Source organism: Peromyscus eremicus, chromosome 12 (assembly GCF_949786415.1).
Source record: "Peromyscus eremicus chromosome 12, PerEre_H2_v1, whole genome shotgun sequence".
NCBI lineage: Eukaryota > Metazoa > Chordata > Mammalia > Rodentia > Cricetidae > Peromyscus > Peromyscus eremicus.
This window is the reverse complement of record NC_081428.1, coordinates 51217580-51241289: the sequence shown is the minus strand read 5'-3', so window position 1 is coordinate 51241289 and position 23710 is coordinate 51217580. Positions and strand designations below refer to the sequence as shown.

Below are 23710 nucleotides of genomic sequence, written 5' to 3'. Positions count from 1 at the left end.
TTGCTTTTAAAACTGTAATTTTAAAAGAGTTCTTTTTCCCAGTAAAACATACATATTTTGCTATGATAAAAATACTGCTGCCTACCCTGAAGATTGATCAGGTCAAGTCTTATGAGCTTTGGACAACTCATCTTAGCCACCATTAGGCCTGAATTTTTCTTTAGTGGTCTGTACTGAGTTCTTGCAGTCAGAACATAGAGAAAATTATAATCAAGGCAACTAGACACAGCCCCACATTGTATGTAAGCACAAAGTTCCTGGAGCCTTCATGTTTCTTGCTTGTCCTACTCCACAGAGTTGGGAGGCCTGTCCGACACCTTCCTGTGGATTGTCTACTGCCAGGATTTTTTCTCTAAAATTTTCTATGTACCCATGTCTCCATTTTCACAGAGAATAATTCTGATTTGGTTCGCCTACACTTTTGATGCTTTAAAAGCTTTCCATTGTGGGCAGATTGTCTCAAATACTGTATTTAAGGGTGGAAAAAGAAAATTCTGCCCAAATGTAAGCACCATAGAATCAAAGAAACAGTGGTGTTTTTTTTTTTTTTTTCCAATTGCATTCTTCGAGGATCCAGACAACCTTGAATTCTTTACAAAGCACATCAGCAATGCCATCCTCCCTTCTCTTACACACAAACAGACATGTGCAGACACACACAGACACACGGGGGTGGGGGCCATTCTTCAAGACGTTAAAAGACAAAATGTTCATAAGGAATAAAAATCTAGAAATAGGGTGAATCTGTTAAACAAACAGAACTAGAAGCCAGGACATCTGAATTCTGTTTCTTTCTGCCTTTCTTGTTTGGATCTCAGCCTGTTCCCCTCCCCAACTCCACTGACGTTACCTCCAGGGAACATGGTTCTCAACTCATTCTCTTAGGGTATATCAGGGAGAATTCATTTGTTACTGTTTTGAAAGACATTTTGATACCTGTACCAAGGGCAATTTACGTGGGCAAAGTATTTGCCTCATTTGAAAAGATGAAGACCTGAATTATTCCTCCCATCACTCTTCAATGGGTAAAAGAATGAACTTTTCACACCAGCACAGGAAGAAAACGATGTCATTAGAATGCCGACTTCTAACATGGTATTAATAATTGTATAACTCTCTAGACTTGATGCAGACACACTGGCCTTGGCCGGCTTTCAGGTAGGTGACTTTCACTTTACCCATGCCTGCCTTTGGTAAACATTAACTATGGAACTGCACACTATGAGAGGTTCTTCGGGTGCCTGTGCATCTCTCCTATACAGCCTACCATGTACGCTGATGGGTAGTTAGCATAGCTTGATATGGATGCCTTCTTTTTTGTGTATTTACCTATTTAGTGTGTCTGCCGAAGGGCTGACCCATAACCAGGAGGGCTTACTTCTTCTCAACAGTTAAAGTGTTTACTTGTATGTCACACATGACACTAATCATATCTGTTGTATTATTGTAGTGAACATTTGCATCTATCTTATGCCTCATAAACATACATAGTTGTAGCTCCCTAGAATGTATCATCAGACAAGGTAAGGGCTGGAGAGATAGTTCAGTGGTTAAAAGCACTTGCTGCTCATACAGAGGACTCAAGTTCAGATCCCAGTGCTCATGTCAGGCAGCTCAAAACTGTAAGTCCAACTCCAGGGGATCAAAAGCCTCTTCAGGCATGTGCATACACACATACATACACACTTAAAATACTAAAAATAAATCTTTTTAAAGAAATAAAAAATATATTGTGAATATTGTAATTTGAATAAATAGAATTACCAATGGCATGTGAATTTTGAGCAACAAATTTGCTTTTCTGGACTCTATAACTTCCTGCCCAGAAGCTAGCCCACAGAGATCATAATTCAGTTGGATCTGTAAAGTGTAAGGATGTTTTTCATTTCCATTTTCTTTCCAATTTATAGCTTATAGATGCCATTTCTTCCCACTACTACATGCCTTGTTTCTGTTGTTGCTGAAACTAATCTTAAATACCTAGACTCATGCTGTCCTCCTGCCTCAGCCTCCCAAGTAGCTGGAATTATAGCCAGTGGCCAAGCATCCTGCCTGACTCTTGATATTTTCACACGGTAGATTTTTAAATGAATGGCTGTTGATTTATTAGTTAAAATAACATAAACTCAGGAGGCAGAGCCAGGCAGATCTCTGTGAGTTCGAGGCCAGCCTCGTCTACAGAGCGAGATCCAGGACAGGCACCAAAACTACAACAAAGAAACCCTGTCTCAAAAAACAAAAACAAAAACAAAAAAATAAAATAACATAAGAAGGCAAGGATTTCTCCATTGCTTTTCATTATCATAGTCCTGTTGAATGTCAACTACCTCTTTACCTTAAGACTTTGTCTATCCAATAACACAGTGATCCTAGAATTTTAACTTGAGCTCAGAAATAGTCTTGAGTTATAATTTGGCCTCCTCCTCAGGGTTTCCACAGGGCAGATAAAAAATTGCTTTTTCTTGGTGAGACAGGGAGGTCTTCTCTTTTTCATAGGACTGTTAAATAGTTGGATGACACAGCTATCTATATAAATAACCTTTTAATTCCTAGAAAAAGCACATCAGACTCATAGCTCCAGATTTAGGAAGCTTTGGCATCTCACACAAATAATTTTGTACATCCTATGGTTCAAACCTACAGGTGAAGGTTTTATCCCTCCAGGCTTTTAGGATAGGTACAGACAATCTGTAATGCCTGCCATTAACTGTGACCTCAGTCCAAATGAAGCAGCTGATTTAAACACAAAAGCTTCCTCTTTGCTCTCCAGCCTGACTGAATTCCATCTGCACAAAGTGATCTGAAGCTGGTACCCTGGTATTGGGTCATAGGAAGCGATACAGCAAAGAATTCCAAAACAGACACATTATTCTAGTTTGTCGTAGGTTATTCTTCCACGAGCCTGTCTAGCAGCAAGCTAAGGAAGCCAATCTCTCCTCAGCTAACATTCTGTTGAGTCATGTTTACTGTCCCCCTTCAAAAAGGTTCCAAACGCAAATGCAAGAGGTTGCTGAAGGCAGGGACATGTGGCGTGCGCACTACTGAAGTGAGAAGCATCGCGTGCACCTGCCTTGTGGCTGTGGCGGGCCATCTTGACTGCGCCATGCCACAAGTTAGCATTTTGGATGAGCAATTGCCATTCTGTTGTTTTCTTCTCAACACATGGTGTTCAAAAACAGTTAAAAGAAAACTGTACCCATTTGCTCATCCCAGAAATCTAAAATTTCAAAGACGCATGCCAGACTAATTTTCACATAATATTTTCCAAGCTTTTTTTTTTTTTTTTTTTTTTTTTGCACTGAGAAATGATACTTCACTTTTTGAACTCTTGGTGTCCTGGCCTGGGGTAAATGGGTGTAGTTTCTCTTTAAATGGCATTAAACATATCAAAGCAGGATTATATCTGTCACTGTCTCTCTCTCTCTTTTTTTTCTAATGGAATCAAAATCCTTCAGGGAGTGTCCCAAATCCACATTAATGTCTTTGAGTGCTAATGTCTCCACTGGGACTTTCACGTTAGCAGAATACAAGTGTGTGGCCCCCCTGTGCTGTCTGTTTTAGAAAGAGATGAACTGCGCACCCCTCATTCTCATGGCCTTCAGCTAGCCCATCACCACGGCAGAAGATGAATTCAGGCTCTGGGTGCCATTCGTTCCTTTTTGGCCACTTTCTCCCTTGTGCAGTTTGCCCAGAAAGCTTCTGGGAGTGCTGTTTCTAACATGGTGAATCCATGGAACGCCAGCCATGAATTTAATCAAAAAGGCTACGCTGCATATCTGCCAGTCCTGTTTTTATCTCTGTTCTGATGGTGGAAAAATTGTGCAAATACCCAGAGTCATAGGACATGGCTGTTGACATTTTTGTCGTTGATCTTCGGTATCGGTCGTGTGTCCCTTTGATTGCTAGAGAGTAGCCTGCCTGTTTACGTCATTCCCTTTTTGCCTCTTTAGCAAAGCAATTGGAATGATTTCTTCTTTTGTCAACTCCTGATTATCAAGTGTCAGTGCCCCATCATGGTGTCCTAAGTAGATAATAATTATAAATAGTGGCCTGAAACATACTAATAAATGACAAATAGCTCATTATATTTCATCTTAAAATGGACTTTTTACATGAATTTAATTATGTTCTGGAAGTCTGTAATATTTCTTTGTTGTTATTGTTGCTGTTGTTTTGTTTTTGTTTTTTGAGACAGAGTTGCACTACATACCCAGATTGGACTTCAACTCACTATGTAGCCTAGGATGGCATTGAATTCACAGCAGTCCTCCTGCCTCAACCTCCCAAGTGATTGGATCACAGGCATACTCCTCCACACTCAGCCATGGTGTTCCTTGGATAATTGTGAATTAATTCATGTACGGTGGAGAAAGATCTGGATGGCTCTTTAGAAACAGCCTCCAGCCCTGTCCAGTTTCCTTCTTTAGCCTACAGAGGCTCTGTCTGTTGTAGCCCTGAATAGGACAGCCATCATGGTTGGAGCCCAGGGTACAACTGTCAAATCTGCTTCAAAGTGCTTTTTTTTTTCCGTCTTGAGTTCTGGAACATTCTGAGAACTACACTCCTTTCTTTTCTTTTTCTGTCATTTTCTATCCTTTCTATCCTTTTCTGTCCTCTCCCCCTTCTTCCTCTATATCCTTCCCAGTTTTTTCTTTTCCTTCCTTTTTTGCAAGGAACTAGATAAGGACATTTGAAACTGTTTCTGAGTGACGTGCTCATGGGAGAGGGGAGTCTACCAATAATCAAGGGATCTAAGTCATTTTTAGATGGCCTCTCTCTGTAGGCCTTTACATGTGGAAGATTACTCAGATGTTTTACTTTCCTATGCTTTGCTAAAGACAGGGTAAGTAGATAAGACAAAAATGTCAGCCCTGGATGGCACCTGGATGTGCTCACCTTCAAAGATTTTTGAAACCAAATCTTTATTTACTAGTATTGAATACAGAAGTAATGGGTCTGAGTTCTGTAAGGTTGTCACAGGTTTTCTGTTACAGGTTTTGGAGAATTATGGGGGTTTCTTTTGTTTGTTTGGGGGAGTTGTTTGTTTGTTTTGCATGTCCTTAAGCATTGATTCCATGATAACTCTGCAGTGTCAGATAAAGTATCTAATAGAATTGAAAAAAAAAAAAAGCTACCTTTTAAACATGAGTCACTTGAATTTTCTGGGTGGGTCTAATGTTAATGTGTTCATGCTCTAGCAGGTTTAAATGGTAAGATGGCTGAAATGTGTGTTTATACTTATGCTAACTTCTGCACTAAATTAGCATTGTGAAATAGATGCTCACTTGAAAGATCACCAGTGGTATTTATATATTTTTTTCATCTTTGCGTTTCCTCTTGAGTAGTGTTTGGCAAAGAATATAAGTTGTGTAGGTCAAATGTTGATCCAAATGTGAGTGCCATAAATTACCTTTTAGATTTGTGAGTCTAATCAAAGCACAGTCCCAGTGTGCCATAGTTTCTTTGCCTGAAGAAAGGGAAGTGACCGTTGCTGCTCTGAAAGGTCTTTGTGATGGTTAAATGAGGTGACATGTATACCAGTCTATGGCACCTGAAACATGGTAGGTGCTCACAGGCCGTTCCATCCTTTTTTCCCTATGAGGGATGCTTGGGGAATGTGGTCATGCCTTTGATCTCAAGTTTACCACCAGTAATTTTTTCTCATTAACTAGATTGAGTTAATGATACTCATTAGATTTTAGCCACTGAACTTTTGTTTATCACAAGGAAGCCATTGTTCTCCTCCATATACTACAGTATATACTACATTTTGCTGGAAGCAAAATGCCTTGGAGAGTGGCTGTAGCAGGGTTCCTGCTTTGCCCCCAGTCTTTCTCACCTTGACCTACATTGCCTGAGCAGAAGAGTAGCAAAGCAGCAAGTCCCAGAGAGCTCTGTTCTGGAGCTTCTGGGGCAGGGCAGTGGATCTGGGGTAGGTGCTGAGGCACGTCCAGATCCATGGAACAGCTGACAACAATAGCTATCCTTAAGATTTGAGGTAGCAGAGACTTCCCAGATCATTTCCAGTGTGAGTCAAATACAAGCACAATGTATACCTTCCCTCATGAGTCAAAAATAATGATCATGACCAGTATTAATCCAGTGGAAATTAATTGTCTATAGCTACTGAGGTAGTTATAGTGAAGATATAAAACAACTATTATGAATTCTGATTAAACAGAACAAAATCTGTCTAATTGTATGGTTTTGCTTTCATAATACTTACACAAGTTGGGGCTCAACAAATGTTTGTTGAGTGGACAAATTTATTTAGTCAGCAGCTCCTGGCCATGATAATAACAATTGGAACTCAGTTTCCAATGGTTATTGCCCCAGAATATATTTTATACATATATATCTGTATCTACATACCTCTCCATCTCTACATATTTATGTTATGTATGTATGTATACTGTTCAAATAAGACATTGTTTAAATACAAGGCCATGGGGACTCCATTCAACCAGATCTCTGATAACTCCTAATCTGTCTTTGAACTCATTGCTGCTGAGATTGCCAGCTGCGTACTTACCTCTCTGACCATTGGCAAGTCCTCCATTTCCTCATTACAGAATGACTAAATAATCACCTTGTCTGGAAACCCTTTCAACTCCAGAATTCCATATGCTAGCCCTAGTGAGAAATGGCATGTGCTTCTGAGAAGTGTGCTGTTGTTGAACATAGAGCAAGTATTTCCTTACTGTAAAAATCACAAATGGACTCCACTAAGAGGTTAGAAACTTAAACTCGTTTATGGTGTGTGTGTGTGTGTGTGTGTGTGTGTGTGTGTGTGTGTGTGTGTAAGAGAGAGAGAGTTTGTGTATATTGTATGTGTGTGTGAGTGTGTGTGTGCATGCGCAGTGCATACATTTATATATCTGGGTGCAAGCAAGATTACATATAATGGTATCAGTTTTCTTCTTTGATCTCTCTCTACCTCATTTTTTAGACAGAGTCTCTCACTAAACCTAGAATGAATCCATTAGACTAGGCTGGCTGGCTAGTGAGCTCCAGGGATCTCCTGGTCATTGCCTCTTCTGCTGCACACGTCTTTAACATGAGTGCTGGGGATCTGAACTCAGGTCCTTGCGCTCCCACAGCAAGCACTGTACTGACTGACTCAAATGACTACGTGCCAGCTGCAGGTGCTTAGTTATCTGTGTATGTAGTAAGGTGCATATGTGTGTATATTGTATGCACATGTATGTTCAGGTGTACTCACCTGTGCTTGTATATATTGAGTTCAGAGGTTATCATCACTTATCCTCCTCCATTGCACTCCACCTTATTTTATTTATTTATTTGTTTGTTGGGGGCACCTGTGCCAAGGTATGAGAGTGGGGGCCCGAACAACTTCTGAGAGTCGGTTCTCTCCTTCTCCCACGTGGGTCTCAGGGATCAGACTCAGGTCATCAGGCTTGGAAAACAGGTGCCATCTCTCTAAGCCACCTTTCTTGCCAACTCCATCTCATTTTTGAGGCAAGGTTCCTCAAAATTTTGACTTGACTAGCTAGCCAGCAACCCTCCGGAGTTCTTGTCAGTCCCCAGCCCCAAGGCTGAGGTTATAGGGGCATGCCATGAAGAGACTGAAATCTGACCAAGTCCCTCGCTCTGGCCTCTATGGGGGCAGCGCTTCTTTGGTGGAAATGAGGTTGCCAGTCCCTATCTGGCTTCTGGACTCAAAGGATGTTCTAGAGGCTGATGACAGTGGGTTTCGGTCACCTCACCATGTCCAGAGTCATTCCTTTCTGGTGGCTTGCTTTTCCCTTTTGCTGCCTGCATATTTAATGCTGTGTCTGATAGAGCCTGATTGTCTCCATCATGAACAGGTTTTTATGTCATTAATATGCTGATTTGGTTCATGGAACAGAGAGTAAACTGCCAGTGTGGCTCAGTGTTAGAGTTGCTCCTTTTTCTGCCCTTTTTACAAGGAGAAAAAGACTCTAGACTGTGCATTTGACTTATCTTTTTCTCCTGTTACGTTTGAATCCTCCTTAAAGGAACACTTCTGAAAGTTTCCATTTCACCATCTGCCTTTGGATGTATATATTTCCCCAGTGCTAGATGACTCTATGGCTTTGGGCACCTCTTCCTTTTAGTTTTCATGAATCTGCTGGGCTCTGGTCTTCACTCAGAATCACTTTGGCGTCCAAAGGACAGTGACTGCCCTGGATGGTGCTTTTGGCTAATCCAAATGAGCACCCTGCCTCTGTTGCCTTCCCTCTCTCCCAACTGCTCTCCCACATTCCAGACTAAGTCTTAACATTTTGTTTCCTTATGATCAAATTCAGTAAACACCCAGGCCCTAGACTCTGATGCCTGCTAAGAGAAGACTCAGAAAGCACACAGCCAGTCTCATTCTGGAGACCACACTACAGTGTGGACAGCCCTTGGGGGAAGCCAGTCTCCCACATGGCAATGGAAGAGGAACAGAGGTGTTGCCTCCTCTCCGTCAGGACCTCCTCCCCGCTGGGCTACAGTGCAGGCCTGCTCTTGCTTAATTAATCCATTAAGGTCTATCTTAACCCTAGTCAGTAATGATCGAGGGGCTCACCGGAGCCATCTAGAAGGGGGGAAATTAGATGGATAATGATTTTTGTGCTGATGATGTGTTCTGTCTTTTTATATAGTTGATCCCGCGAGGGACATATTTCTTTGGTGTATTCCTGATGATGTTCTCAAGACAGATATATTACAGAGGAATAAATCAGGCTATTATACATTGCTTGTGTCTAATTTTTCATGTGTAAATTCAGTGTTTTAAAATCAAAGCTTTGTAAGAATTTTTTTATCAATACAATGGTAAGCAAGGTGGTAAGCTAAGCAAGGTGGTAAGCTAAATTTGAGAAGTTTTCATTTCAGTATTATTTTTCCTGCACTTAGATGCTATTATGGAATATTTATGTTAACCGCCTTGTTCTGATTGCTCACTCCTACATCAGTCGGTAAACTGTTTAAGAGGATGCCTCCTCCATCCAGCTCAACAAGTGTTTACTGATACCTGAAGTGTGCATAACAGTTGACAGTTGTAAAAAATCAGGAGGCTTAAATGGCTTTATACAGCTTAAAGTATTAAAACAGGACGGGTTGATGTTTGTTTTAAACACTAAGTTGAAATCAAGACTAAAATTGCAAGCCAATAGTCGAATGGTATTGAGGGCCCACTATATGTTTTCCTGCTTTCATTAATTTATAAGCAACTCCAATACACATTTAAAATGCACTGTGTATTTTGTAAATGCTACGTAGAAAGGCAGATGGAGTAGTTCTTACCTTGATTTAGAGAGCTAGCAGTAATCATGGAAATCTGTGTGCACAAGTGCAGTTTGAGTTGTAATTTGAGTGAAAGGAAGATGTTCTTCAGTGCATGAGGGATTATTCCATAGATGTAGGCTCATGTGAGAAAAGTTGAGAGATGGAGAGAAAAGGCTCTCAGAGAGGAGAAGCCAGAGGCAGCGGTGACTCACCTGTTCTATTGAGGTGGGCCCAGGTGGCACCAATGGTGACAGGTTAGGGGCACACACAAGCTTATAGGGGATTTGGGGTGCAGGGAATCTAGAATTCACAAGTGGGCAAAGCAGCCTAGGAATCTACTAGAGACTGAGCACAGAGTGACAGAAGTCAGACCATGGAGAATATGGTTAGGGTGAGGAGGCAGTTTTCATAGCCTAGGTAGAATATGAGCAGAGCCAGCCAAGGATAATAGTGAAGGTGTATATTTCAATTCAGAAAATTCCTAGATTTGATAGCTGGCTATATATAAGGAATATCTTTTCAAATGTGAATCTTTAGCAAAAGATTGGGCATTGGGTGTGACGTGGACTATGGTTATACATAGTGTAATTAGCAGAATAATTTAAAAATAAAGACAAATGATCCTTATTATGTGGAATTTGAGGTGCTAGCAACAGCCATTTTGAAAAGGAGGTTTTAACCAAAGTTAACTTAGTTAACCTACCTGGGCTATGAGAAAAGATGAAGTAAAATGATTCTTTTGAATGTATGAACTAAGAAGAAAAGCCATTGTCCTAAGATGGTGCTGTGAGTGACAGCACATTCAGGAGATACTAAAGGGGATGTTGGGGGAATCATTGAAAGAGTATTTGAGCCAAGGTTTTCAACTGCAGAAGCAAGGGCAGAGAAAGAAGCCATTTTAAGCATTTTCAGAAGGAAAAGCAAAGAGGAGAGGTAGGAAGAGGAGGAGAAGGAGGAGGAGGAGGAAGGAAGGGGAAGGGAAGAGAGGGGAGGAAAGAAGGAAGGAGGGAGGGAGCAAAGGAGGAAGGAAGGAAGGAAGGAAGGAAGGAAGGAAGGAAGGAAGGAAGGAAGGCAGGCAGGCAGGCAGACATTCTAGGATCAACTCCTCTACCACCCAAACTGTATATGGGGGGGAAGGAAGCCTACAAAGGAGAAGTGGTGGCTTCATCCAAGAAAGGAGAGCAGCTTACAGAAAGGCTAGGGTGGAAGGTTGGAGCCTGTGATCACAGCTAAGTGCTCCTTCCACTGTGCCTCCCTGCCTCAGTCAAGAACTCCAGAAACCACTCTTGCTCATCACAAGTAAAGCAGAGAACTGAATCTTAGTAGAAAAGGCTAACACCGTATAGTAGAAATGTTTCTGCCCCCTCCGGTCTCCTTGATGAGGCATTCACCATGCTTGTAGCTATGATTACTTGTCTCTCTGTGCATCTTTTCCTCTCCTGAATCCATTGCTGAGAGCCAGGGAGAAATATTAAAATCCCTACCACTGTGGGCAGGATGATTAGCAGCATAGTAAATGGTTTCAAGTAAGTCAGAGATTCCTTTATTACTTGCTGCTATCCGAAGCACATGTGTAAAGAACACTCACAAACACAGCTATATAGTTTTGCAACTGTTTTCAACTTAATATCAAGAAAAACACAAGACTGTTTGTTGAATAAAAATCATTTAAAGTGAGCCTAGGCTTAGTGGATTTAAAAGGAGAAAGCATGAAACTGGAGACTCCCTCACTGTAATCAAAACTGAGAAACTGGTTTGCTTTGGACCTTGACTGTCTTTCTTCAGCACCACAATGCAAGGATTTGGCCAATCTGTGGTCTAGAAAATGTGCCGTGCTTTGCTTGCTAACTATCATTAAATTGGTCCCTTTGCTTCAGGAAGACCTCCTAGGTTTGCCGGGTAAGAGCCATAAACTTGAGCCCATACTGACTGTAACTGTAAGGTCTTGCAGGGGATGGGAGAGATGCTGTGCAATTGTGACATGTTGAAGGGGGCTCCCCTGCATAATGTGATCCCTGTCTTTAGGAATAGAGCTTTGCTCCCATGTTAATACATTCTGGAAATTGCTCAAGAGGCAGCTTTGGCATTAGAATAGCAAGTTTCAAAGCAGTGAACGTCAGCACTTCTATCTCTCCTTCTTCTTGGCGTGCATTACGTGAAGTTGGAAGGACTAATTGGCTAAATGAAGGGACTCAGTGTGGCAGAGTTGAAATCCTGGCATGTAAATGGAGAGGTGGGGAGAGACTTAGCATGCATATCTATATGGCCTCCCTTTGTGAATTATCATAATAGAAATGGTTCTGCCCCTTCTGTAGTTTCCCTGCGAGATGAGTTGGGGTGTGAAGTGCATGGCACAGAAATTCAGCATGCTTTGTATCTGTGATTACTTGTCTCTGTGTGCCTCGTTTCCACTCCTAAATTGCATGTTTACCTAAGGTTGCTGAATAATACATTGTTTTAAAGGATGTGTCCCTGAATTAAGGTTTTCATATGACAATTAGAATATAGCTGCATCCAGCTGACTGCTGTTTTTAAAAACCAGTAAATGTCACTTGCAAAAGCAAACAGAGAAATAGCATCCTTGTTTCATAGGAGTTAGGTTTGCTTCCTTGACCTCTACCAAGCATTTAGAAGGCATGATCAATAAGGAGACCAGGCAGTTAATATGGCATTGACTCCCTGTGACAACAGTCAACGTAGCATGTGGGGTGGAGCAATCCTAGCATCCTCCACAGGCTTTTCACAAAAGTATTTCAAGAGAAGCTCCACTGTTCATTCTTTAAGCTTTTGTGAAAAAGCCACAGTCTAGACCTCAGTTGGTTCACTGACCCTGACTTCCAACAGCACTTGACTTAAATTGTCACAGGTAAATGGGGACCAAGTATATTTCACAAAATTTACAGTGGAACATCACAGTATTTTGTATAGCTTGGCTTCTGAATTATGCCAGAACGTTAAATTCATCACACTCTCAAACCCTGTTTTAAAATGTTTGATCTGAGTTACGTGTAAGGAGAGTAGGGTAGGCAGCACCTCGTCTCACAGATGACCATTACCAAATTACCTCTCAATATTTGAGGCAAGGAAGGAAAGTTCTTTGGCCTGTGCTCTGAACCTTCTCTACCAATCTTTTCCCATTCTTATGAGTTATGGAGCTTTGAATATCAAGGAGCTTTTGATATCAAAAAAAAGAAAGTGGATTTAAGTTATACACTCTTAATTATTTTTTAAACAGGGTTTTACTGTGTAGCTCTAGCCTGAAATTCACTATGTAGACCAGGATGGCCTCAAACTCAAAGATCCACCAGCGTCTGCCTCGCTAGTGCTTGGATTAAAGGCATCTGGCTGCATTATTTTGTTTATTTATTTTTTTAATTATACTTGGTGACATTTATGAAAGGCAAACCTAATACACTAGAGTAATGGTCCACAGTTACCTTATAGATGGGTCCTTTTTATATACCCTGTTGATCACTGATGAAATAATATGTAGTCATTAAGTACCATTGTATGAAATGTTGGGGTTAAAGTGTTCCGTGGAAATGTGATGTTAAAAGAGGGACTTAGGGGTTCATCTACAAGCTAAGTGAACATTAGCTGCTTCAGTCAAATTTGAGGGTGATGGATTTGGTTTTAAGGTTCAGTTTGAAAATGCTGCCCTTTGGCCTTAAACCATGCTGGGGGTGGATTTGCCTAGAGAATAACATTGGTATGGCTAAGCCACAACAGCCAAATGATAGAAAATGACCTTTCCACATTGGAGAATATCCAAGGGGGTGAAGCACCCTTCTGCTTCTGTCATTGGTCAGACTGCTCTAAAGGTCAAGGAGATTGACCCAACATATGTAACCCCATTTTCCAGTAGCTTGTGCCATAATTTCATCACCTCTCAGTAAGTAAATAGGAATGTACAGACATCATTCTCCACAAATAAGAAATTGGGAACCATGGAAGCTGTGGAAGGCTTGAGTACCTTGTCTAGAGTGATCTACATAATCAGCACAAGGATCCGAAGCAGGGCTGGGTTGGTGACCAGGACCAATAGAGTGTTATTTTCAGGACCAGGCAGAACAAGTTATATTCACTTTAATTTAATGTGTTTTAGACTCTAGAAAAAAATGCTACACAAATACATGGTTGTTTCGTTTTTTTCTATGTAGATTTCTGGAAAGGGAGCTACAGTTAAGGGTAGAATGTTTTTGCTCTTACCATCGTATCAGCTAAATTACCAGAAAATTCATATCCCATGTCAAACTCACACACAGTGAATAATATCAGCTAGAAATTGTTCATAGCATGAATCATCTTGCTGTGTTTTGTGTTCCTCACACATCAGATTAAAATGGCTTTTGTAAACTCTTATAGATTACTGCATAAGGTCCTACTTCACAGCCACAGGTTTATAGATCCATGACACTAGGGAGGTGACAGCAGCTATTCCAAAGGAGCCTCTGCCCTTTTTTCCTGCTTCTTTCTTTTTGCCTTTTTTTTTTTTTTCGCCTGAGTACAGCTGCCAGGTGAGCTTTGTACCCATTCCAAGAAATCCCAACCCCCATCATCGAGACAAGTAGGAAAGTCAGGTCATGTTTTGAGTAGAAGTTTGAATGGTCTAAGTAAGATCTCTGCCTTCTGGAGATCATGCCAAGGGGAGAAAGAGAGCAGATTCCGAGAGCAGAGATTCCCCCAAATGTTGTCAGCTTGAACATTCACCAAGGCTGGTAAGGGGCTCGGTTTGTGCCTTGTGGTAGAGTGGGCTTCAGTCACTCCATGAATGTACACTAAGATGGGCCAGAAACGAAGGACAGAAGCAGGATATGTCAACAAGATGACAGACTTCGGAAAAGGAGACTATTTTCCCTGAGAAAATAGTCTACCAGACTCAAAGAGATTTTAACACACACACACACACACACACACACACACACACACACACACACACACACACTATAGTTTTAAAATGACTTTTATGTCTTATTTTTTCCTTCTCCAAGAAATTAGCATTCAGAAAGTTGTGTTTCTGAGTGTGTGCTGATGTGTGTCTAGATCAGGAGTGCATCTTTATGACTGGGCAATAAACCATTATAATAGTGAGGGGTTGAAATGGAATGCCTTCAAAAGATAACCTAGACCTACTGCAGGCTTGAAACTCTATTAGGCTAGCTATTAAAACCAGGAGGACAAACTGTTTCTTCCCTGGATACAAAAGCTGTTAGGCTACGGCGTGACCCAGTACAAAACTTTTCTGAATCTCTCTCCACTTTACAAAACGTCGGCTCATTGCTGCCGTCTGCAGTGAAGCTGTTTACAGCTCTGTGCTAAGTGGAAAGTTCAAATCAATTATTGTCCATTAGAGTTTAGGTATAACTGATGAAATATCCCCAGAGGAGTATTGTAAATGTATCAAGACGTCCTTCCCCATTATAGAAATGGGGACGCATAGTGAATTACTTACCTTCTCTCTTGCCCTTAATGCCTCTGAAAGGCTGCTGGGCAGACAGAGCTCCTCTTGTCTTGCTGGGGTTTTGAGTGAGGACCTCACCATTTGGTGACCATGTGTCCTGAGCGGGCCAAAGTCTAGATTTCAGCTTACTCTCTACTCTTGTTAAGCTTTCATGTGGATATAAAAAACTGAAAAATAGAAGATTGAAAGACCAGAAAAATTGATTAAAAGTAAGTTCCCTGGCAATCAAATTCCTTTTGAACAGTTAGTGTCTTGCTAACAAGTGAGAAAAGCTTGGACCGGGTTTTTAGCAAGTGACACTGAGAGTCCGTGCTGGGTGGCTGTGCCAATAAGCTGGTTCTTCACACGGGCTCTTTGCTTCAGTCTTCTGCAGGACAGAAAAAGGAGATTCACTCACAGCTAAGCTGAGGGCTGGGGACTGGCTCCCCACACTCCGCCATGTAGCTACAGGACCTGACAGTGATTTCCACCCTGTAAAAGCCAGAACCCAGAGGAAAGCAAAGCTCTATTTGCAGTCTGCTCTAGTGGGACTTGCTTGGGAAATGTCTTTGCTTCTTGTCTTTCCTGTTGGTGCCCCTGAGCAATCTCCATGCCCCAGAAATCCCAAGGCTGAGATGGGTAGACTCTTTTTGTCATAAGAAAGGCTGGGAATTGTTCCCTAGAGGGCTGTGACTTTTCAACCACCAGAGGAGTGTCAAAGAGACATCATTGTCTCGTGTCCGCTGTTCTTCCCCCATGTGCCCAGGTGGAGGGAGGCCTTTTCCTTCAGTTGGTCCTGTTTGCCTCCAGTGGCTGCCCTGTGAGAAGGCAGCAGAACACAGTTCCACCCTGACTACAGTCATAAGGGGGATCAGGTTGTGTTGAAAATGCAACACTGATTTCTTTGTGTTGAACTCCAAGGCGAACTCCAGGATGTGGCGCCTCTGACAGCTCTGTCCGTGGTGCTAAGCAGGAAATGGGCTCTATTTCCTCCTTGTGACCCACACTGTTTACCCTCAGCTCTCTTGGGGCTTCCACTCATCTCTCTATATAGTCACCAATGGCTACCTGATTAGATGAAAATAGAGCTTCTAGAATATTTCTTATGTCATATTAGAGGTTTTTGGATTTTTCTATTTATACCTTTTTCTTAGCCTATTGTTTTATTTCTCTATTCGATTTTTTTTATATTTATCCATTGTCTATGAGTGTGTGCTCACATGTGCAAATGTGTATAAGTGTTGGTGCATGTTTGCCGTGGTATGTATGTGGAAGTCAGAGGACAACGTGCTGGGGTCCATTTTCTCCTATCGTGTAGGTTCTAGGGATCAAACTCAGGTTTTGAAGATTGCCTGTGGGTGGGTACCTTTACCCCCGAGTCATCTTGCTGGTCCTGGTTTATTTGCAGTGGACCAGAAGTCCTTAGAATCTACTTTGGATTGCTAAACCATTGCTTCTTTACCAAATCACAGACTATGAAAATTGTCACTTGTTCAAAGGGAACTCTCTGGTATGTGCCCACTGGAGATAACCTCCCATGAGACTTGCAGCTGCTCACACATCACCAGCTTCTAATAATTCACAACACTTGAAGACTGAGGCCATTTCTTTGTGCATATTTGTGGAAAGAGCCATTGGTTTGAATCACTCAAGAGGGCCAGGACGTGCTCCTCTTCATTTGAACTGTGTTCATTCTTCTTGGTTGATCGGTTATTGGGGCAAGAGAAGACGATACAGTTGTTTCCACTTGGTATTTTAGGAGACTTCTTTAACATGTTAAGTATGGGGCTAAAAATAATGATTAAACTGTAAATCTTTTTGAAAAAAATAATACGGTACAAAGAGAACTGCCTTCCCATCTATCCTGTGTCATAACGACAAAATGCTGAATGACTTTGCAGCTCTGTCTCTCTCTTCACTGGAGGTGAAGCTTCTGGATTCTAACCGGAAAAACAGCCTAACTGGGAAGGCATTAAATATAGGCTGAAGTACTGAATGTGGGTTTGGATTTATTTTCCTGCCCCATCGCTGTGAAAGCATGTTTACTCAGCCTTCTCTCCAGCCAGTGTCCCTGCTCTGAAGCCCATTTGCCTGCTCTCTTCTGAGTCACAGCCAGCACACCCCCGTAGATTACTGATATGCTTGCTCAGATTTAAGGAGCAGGACTGATTTTCAAGTTTCTTCCAGCCATTATTTGTGTTCCAAATTATCTTCCTGCATCTGTATTAATTTTCTGTTTCCAAAAGTAAGCTCCATGTATTTCAAGGCAGCACAGTTGCTTTTTCACATTTTCCAGGGAACTGGTGTTTTTAATGTCATGTGAGGACAACATTACACAATGGATCTTTGGCAGGGACACACAGAAATGAATACCGTGTGCGAACAAACATTAAATGGCAGTCTTAATTACAGAGTTTGACTCTGTTGTTTTTAATGCCCTTCAATTTTATAATTTGATGGAAAATGCATCAACACAGCTATTTTCTTTCTACCCTAAATGATTAAGGATTGATATACCCCCAAACTGTAGTAGCTCCTCAGATCAACTAATCAGGTAGGCCTTACATTTTATCCACTAGAGGGCAGTAGGGATACACAGCCATGCCGACCAATATGTGCAACATATGGTCGGCGTGGAAACATAGTAGCCATAGCTTTCAAGTGTATGAAAAACTCCCATTGCAGTGTTGCTTCACTTATAATTATATTGAAAGTAAACACTAATTCACAGACAGACTACGCATATTTCAACATACTCCTCTAGTGTTTTGTCTATTCTAGTTTAAAATGCCCTGAGTAATGAAACTTCTACTTCCCTTGGGAAGCTGTATCAAAACCCACTTGTTTTAGATACCTATTTTTTTTAAAAAACCATACACTCAAGATCTATTAGTATTCCTTCAAGTTCATTTAGAACTCTATTGTATACTCTGTTTTCCCTTGTAGCAAAACTAGTTCCATCCTTTAAAGGATGTTTACTGAGTATGCATTGTGTGGAAGTCATCGCTTAGTGAGGGGATGTCCACAGCTGGCAAGCATTGCAAGGCTCGATTGAATGATTTGCATGACTCTAAACTACAGAAGAAGCTCTTCCCAACCAGACATCAGAAAAAGATGTTGGCCTAAATTCTAAAATGAGTGACATCCATAAAGCTGTCATAACAGGAAAAAGTTTTGTTGCACTTAGATTTCTGTATTGAAAATCAGAGTACTAGAAATGTGTGGTGAGAGCTAATAGTCACCCATAGAACTGAGAGCTCTACACCTGACCTGGCAGTGAGCTCATGCCAAGGGAAGGACCTGGAGGCTTACCAGTGAAGGTTGATCTTTTTGCAGCAAGGTCAGATTAGCCGAGAAGTTTAGAACCTATTTATGAAGCAGAGGATATGGTTTGTAAATCTCACCAACAATGTTTCATCATCTGTTTTCTATCATTGGCTCACTGGGTTCAGTCCCAGTGCCGCTACACACATTGCATGATGGGAAAGTAACCAAGATCACATGCAGTACTTTGGTTTGATCACCAGTTTCTTAGCACATACTATGATCATTACCTATCTGAAGGGGAGGGTGGGGAAAAAATCCAAGCCAAGAAAATTCCTTTTAGACTAGAACTCACAGTTACACTGAAACTAGAATGTCCTTTACCCCTTTACATTAGAGACAGAGCAAGCAAGGTTATTGACTAGGTTGAGCTTTTTTCTCTGGAAGAGTTTCCATGAGGCTGTCCTGATCTCCAAGGACAATCCTAGGTATACATGTGTGCAAGCAAGAATGTTCTGCCTCCAAGTGTAGAATGGAACTCTGCAGAAGTTCTTGGAATGATACTGGCTTCTCTTTGCTCTTTCACATCCTTAGAGCCAATGTAGAGGATAACCTATTCTCCAGGGTCTTTTAAATAAAGGGCTTTATTTTGCCAATTAGGAGGGCAAGATGTGCATGCATAGCCTGTCTTTTCTTTAGAAAAAAAGTGGGGAAGGATACAGAATCTTCATGGGAATCTACAGAACAGTAGTCCAGACTTTCTATCACAACAAAGCTTACATCTGAAATTTGTGTCACCTGTAATGAAATCCACAGGAGTATTTTATATGGAAGTAATTAAGTGCAAATGTACAACAGCCATTTTGTGTTTTTGTTTGTTTCAAAATACCAGAGGTGATTAGGCCATATTATGAACTAATTGCTTACTTAATTTATTTAAGTTAAAATGAGTTCTTGAGTTATACAGGGCCCAAAACAAGAACTCATTACTCCATTCTGCACACCACTGAAAAGAACAAAACCAAGATGTTAACGCCTTTATTTCATTATGTTACAACACCCCAGCATTGTGAGCACTGATGAGGACCCAAGTGGTCAAAACATCTGTATTTGGTAAGAAAATAAAACAAATCAACGTTTCCCCCATCATTTAGTTCTTCCATTGATGTGCTGAAATTCAAAATGAATGGCCAAAGGTAATAAAATCGTGTGCCTTTTTTAGTACACTTTCCTATGGAAAGTTTAAATGACTCTTCCAACATATTTGAAAACAGTAAATAAATAACCTACAAAATTCAATATTTTCTTAAATTTAGAAGTAAACCACAGTAATTCCTGGGCTGGAGACTCTGTACACCAAGTTTCAAACCAAAGCATATTTTGGCATTTTGATGGTTGAGTTACAACCCCCTGAAAAGAGGACCTGATTGTGTGCAGTGAGGACAGCTGCCTCTGGAAGTACAACCAAGCTACTAAAGAAAACCAGTCTTACTAAGGTCACTGCTGAGCAGGAGTCCTGAGAGTCAGTAGTCTGCTCTACAGGCAAGGGCAGCCCTGTCAGTACTCTGACTGCCTTGGCCTGATTCTAGAAGAGAAGAAAAGAGGAAACAGTACACCCCAAAACCAAAACCAAACCCCACATGTTCAAAGCAACTAAAGATGCCAACAGTCTTCTGGGTTCTCATTCTCCTTCTCAGTGTTTTTAAGGTATTCCTAAGGAATTCTAATTAACGTATGTCTGAGCACATTAGCTAGGTGGTTAGTATTATTAAGCATCTCTATACTTTCGGATGTTCCTGTACTGCATGATTGTGATTATATGAAGCAGAATCCGTGCATAAGTGTATTGCCACTTTAGTCACTGGGCACCCCCACAGTAGCAAACTATGTGTCAATCTTATAAGAGATGGCGGCTCAAGCTGTAGTACTGATTGACTTAATGGTTTCCCAGCCCTCAAAGAATTGGGGTGACTGCAATAGAAGCAGATTTCTATTTTCCCAGGTGAAAAGTAAAGAAAATGAATCTGTCATTTTCCTACCCCGGCTAGATGCTATGAGCATTTGATGGGCCAGTAATATAATCTTAATAAACTCGGGGATTTGCTGGAGATTAATTACTTCTTTTTGGAAGAAGGTGCTAAGAGGAGCACTCTCAACTGATGTGAAAAGTACCAAGTGGTTGTTGTCTTGTCTTGTCTTGGTGTAGCTGGTTAGCAATACCACACCCTCAACATGAGGGAGGTCATATCTTGAGTTATTTTGCTCATGGGCTCAGACACCCTAGTACTGACACCCATGCTTTTGGGGGGCAGCTATGCATTTTTATTTAAATCAGAACCTGGGACTATGAAATGATTTTTTCTCTGTCCCAAGACATCTAGTCACTGAATAAATATTTTATTGAGAAGGTAGTAAATGCAAAACACTATGCTGAGCCATCTGATTTGCTTGGGAACTGACTCTGTGATGTTAACACATTAAATCCCTGGTGTAACGGGGTAAACCAGCCAGACAATGGTCTCAAAATTAGAACTTTCTATTTGCACGGAGCCCTTCGCTGCACAGATGAAGGCATTTGGAGCTGGTCAGTTGTGTTAATTCCTCCCACTCTGCACATGTGGTTCTCATCGAGCCCCAGAAGCAGAGCACAAAGCCTCTGGTCACACTGTGTGCCGAGTTCCGTCCTCAGCATGCCTGTTTATCAAGAAGTTCTTCTCTGGGATGCTGTAGGCAATCAACTCTGACATTTTCCCTGTTTTATCTTTCTTCTTTGATGCTGATCAGTTAAGCACTGGCGTAGCCTTCCTGAGTTCAGTAATGACACATCCCCAGGCCTTGTTTGTAGTACGGTCATCACATTGGTGTTGAAAGAATGTAAGCCTTTATATGGACACATTCTTAAGGAATAAAAGTGCTTCTCAAAGATTCATCTATCTTTTCTTAATGATGTCAAACTATATTAACTTTTTCCCCATTGGCCACTGGTAAACACTCTGAGAGGTATACCTACAAGGGAATATTTGTGAACGCTGTATGGTGTTCCACAGAGTTATGAAAACCTACTGTATGTGCAGATAAATATTGAAGGAAAAGGAAAAAGAAGGGCAGAAATGTTCAGGAGGAAAGAGACTCAGGAAAAGGTTTAGAGATGACTTTCTTATTAACTGGTCCATTAATGATAGATCCTAATTACTTGTAAACATATATAATAATTATGAATATTGGTGGGCAGTGCTGATACACATCTTTAATCCCACCACTCTGGAGGCAGAGGCAGGTGGATATCTGAGTTTGAGGCCAGCCTGGTCTACAGAGTGAGTTCCAGAACAGCCAGGGCTACACAGACAAACCCTGTCTCAAAAAAACCAAAATAATAATAATAATTCTGAACCTTGAAAAACAAACCATCTCTGTTTGCAAGGATGAAAATGAAGGTACAGATATTCAGTAACATAAATTTTAAAGCTGACTAAAAACTCCTAGAACATAGTATCATAGTTCTACGTTAGCAACCTCCTTGCAGCTCAGGCTCCTACAGCAGATGCACTGTCTTCAAAATAGAAGCAAGGCAAACTCATTGGTCAGTCCCACTAAGTCTAGGAGAGTACATTCTGGGCCGTTCTCGTCTACCTTCGCCCCATCCCAATATTTGGGTGGGGTTTGGTTTGTTTGTTTGTTTCTTCTTTCAATTTGAAAACGCATTCACCATGGGAATTACTAACACAAACAGTATGAAGTCTGGTGTTTGTTCACTTCTTAGATCTTCTATTCAAGTGCTTGAGCTTAGGTTAGAAAACCTATAAACGTTTAGTAGGTGGAGAAGACTGAGTTGCCGTTAATATACATAGACTGCCGAACTCAGTTGTCATCCTTAGCTGTGTGTGTTACTAACCGGATGCCCGTTCCCTTTCATCCTTTGCCTTGCTCCTTTGTTCCTCCTTAATGAGATCTAGAGCCATCGTTACTGTAAGATGTAGACATACACATGGATTGCCAGCAAAAAGCCACTGCGTGCAGTTTAGATAAAGGGAAAATAAAGAAAGGGACCAGACAGCTTGGAAAGGTCAAACTAGTCAACTCAAACTGTTGGTACTTCAAGCCACTGGGCAAAAAAAAAGGCAGCAAGATGGCTGGGAAGGTTAGGTCACTTGCCATGAAGCGTGGCAGCATATGTGTTCGTACACATATGTACACTCACACACATGCACTCACACTAATAAATATAAATAACAAGGCTTTTTTTTAAAAAAATGTTTTAAAGCCACAAGAGTTGATAGCAGATTTTTTTGGAAACAGATAATTGTGAGTTCAAATCTCAGATCTGCCACTTTCGAGCCCTGTGACCTACATTAATTCACTTCTCCTCACTGAAGGTCCCTGATACACATTTCTCTCACCTGGATCAGGGAGGTAATTACTGCAGAGAAAGAATGGCATGGCATGGCTCAGGTAGTAGGGTGTAGACAGCTACAGGGTTGAGAATTTGCAGGATGCTGGCCCTCCTGTGCTTCAGCATGGTAATTGCCCCCCCCCCAGTGCCAGGCTCACTTGTGAGCAGGTAGTTATAAGTAAACACCCCCCACCCCATCCCCATCCCCCCACCCCCGTCGGGTCAGGCTCATGGTCTTTTCAGGTCAACATTCAGTTTCCAACCACAGGACCAGGGAACTGTTACATAAGACGCAATAGTCCTTGCTGCTGGCTTCAGGGATTAGCTACCTTCTTTCACACATCCTCGTGTCTTTGAATAACTCTGGACTTGTTACCCGTGAATTTAGCTAAACTCTGTGATACTATTTCTGTCATCGACCTTTAATGAATTTTATAAGTTTACAGCCTTGTGTGTAAAGTGGTTCTTTGCTTAAAGACTAGTAAGATTTCCTCCTTGTGCAACAGAATAATAAGGAAACCCATTTTCCCATTCCCAGGCTTTTCATCCCTTTATAGACATTTGTCAGATCCCTGCCTTGACTTGACCATCTAAATAGAAAGCTTTGTCTCGTATCATAATTAGTCTAATCCATTCTGAAGTTTCTCTCGTTTGTTTGTTTGTTTGTTTGTTTGTTTGTTTGTTTTTGGTTTTGGAGCATTTTATCCAGAAAGGGTCCCATGCATGGGTTGCCATTATCTTCTGCTAGAATTGTTGTGATTGAACTCCCTTCCCCTGTCAAAATTATATTCTAAGTGTACTCCAGGCTCCAAACAAAATGGTCTTAATATGAATGCAGTTGCATCTGAGCCAAGGTTCAGCTTAGAGACAGCTGGCAAAATGTTCAACAAACTGGACCAAAGAGAAAGAATCATAACAAAAACATGATCTGTCTGAAGCAAAGTGAAAAACGTGCCTTAAGGAAAAGCAGGAGGCTGACACTCCACACGCACATACACGCTGTCACAGAGCCTGATAAAGGCCGCAAAGCGCTTTCCCAGCACCTTGTTCCTCTCGAACTGGCCCTTGGGCTTGGAGCACCAGAGTGCCCAGCACCACGATGAGGTTGGGCTCACTAGACTCTGTTGCAGTGAGAGGCTGGGGCTGCTAGACTGACAAGAGAGCAGGAATCTGGGACTAAAGAGCCTCCTCACATTAGCATCTTCAACACAAAGATTTGAACTTGAAATGACTCACTGGGAGTGGGTGGCAACCTACTGTTGAGATGCTTTGTGAACCCAAGGTCAACATCCTAGGGAGAAATCCCTTCAAGCGGTGAATGATACACACAGGCAGCTGAGCCCAGTCCTCCTCAATTTTGT

At 41.4% G+C, this 23710-nt stretch overlaps 1 protein-coding gene and 1 long non-coding RNA gene across 4 annotated transcripts in view; one reads left to right on the top strand and one right to left on the bottom strand.

Annotated features, from left to right (window-relative positions):
- The window catches only part of LOC131922122 (uncharacterized), a 32649-nt gene extending 13103 nt beyond the window's left edge, over window positions 1-19546 (bottom strand). Inside the window, exons 1-3 of the long non-coding RNA XR_009382217.1 lie at window positions 19452-19546; window positions 18008-18061; window positions 14708-14883 (exon numbers count right to left, since the gene is read on the bottom strand). This is a non-coding gene — a long non-coding RNA (uncharacterized LOC131922122). The remainder of the gene's footprint in view (window positions 1-14707; window positions 14884-18007; window positions 18062-19451) is intronic.
- Zbtb20 (zinc finger and BTB domain containing 20) overlaps window positions 1-23710 on the top strand; it is a 560418-nt gene that overhangs the window by 460155 nt on the left and 76553 nt on the right. The window lies entirely within an intron of this gene.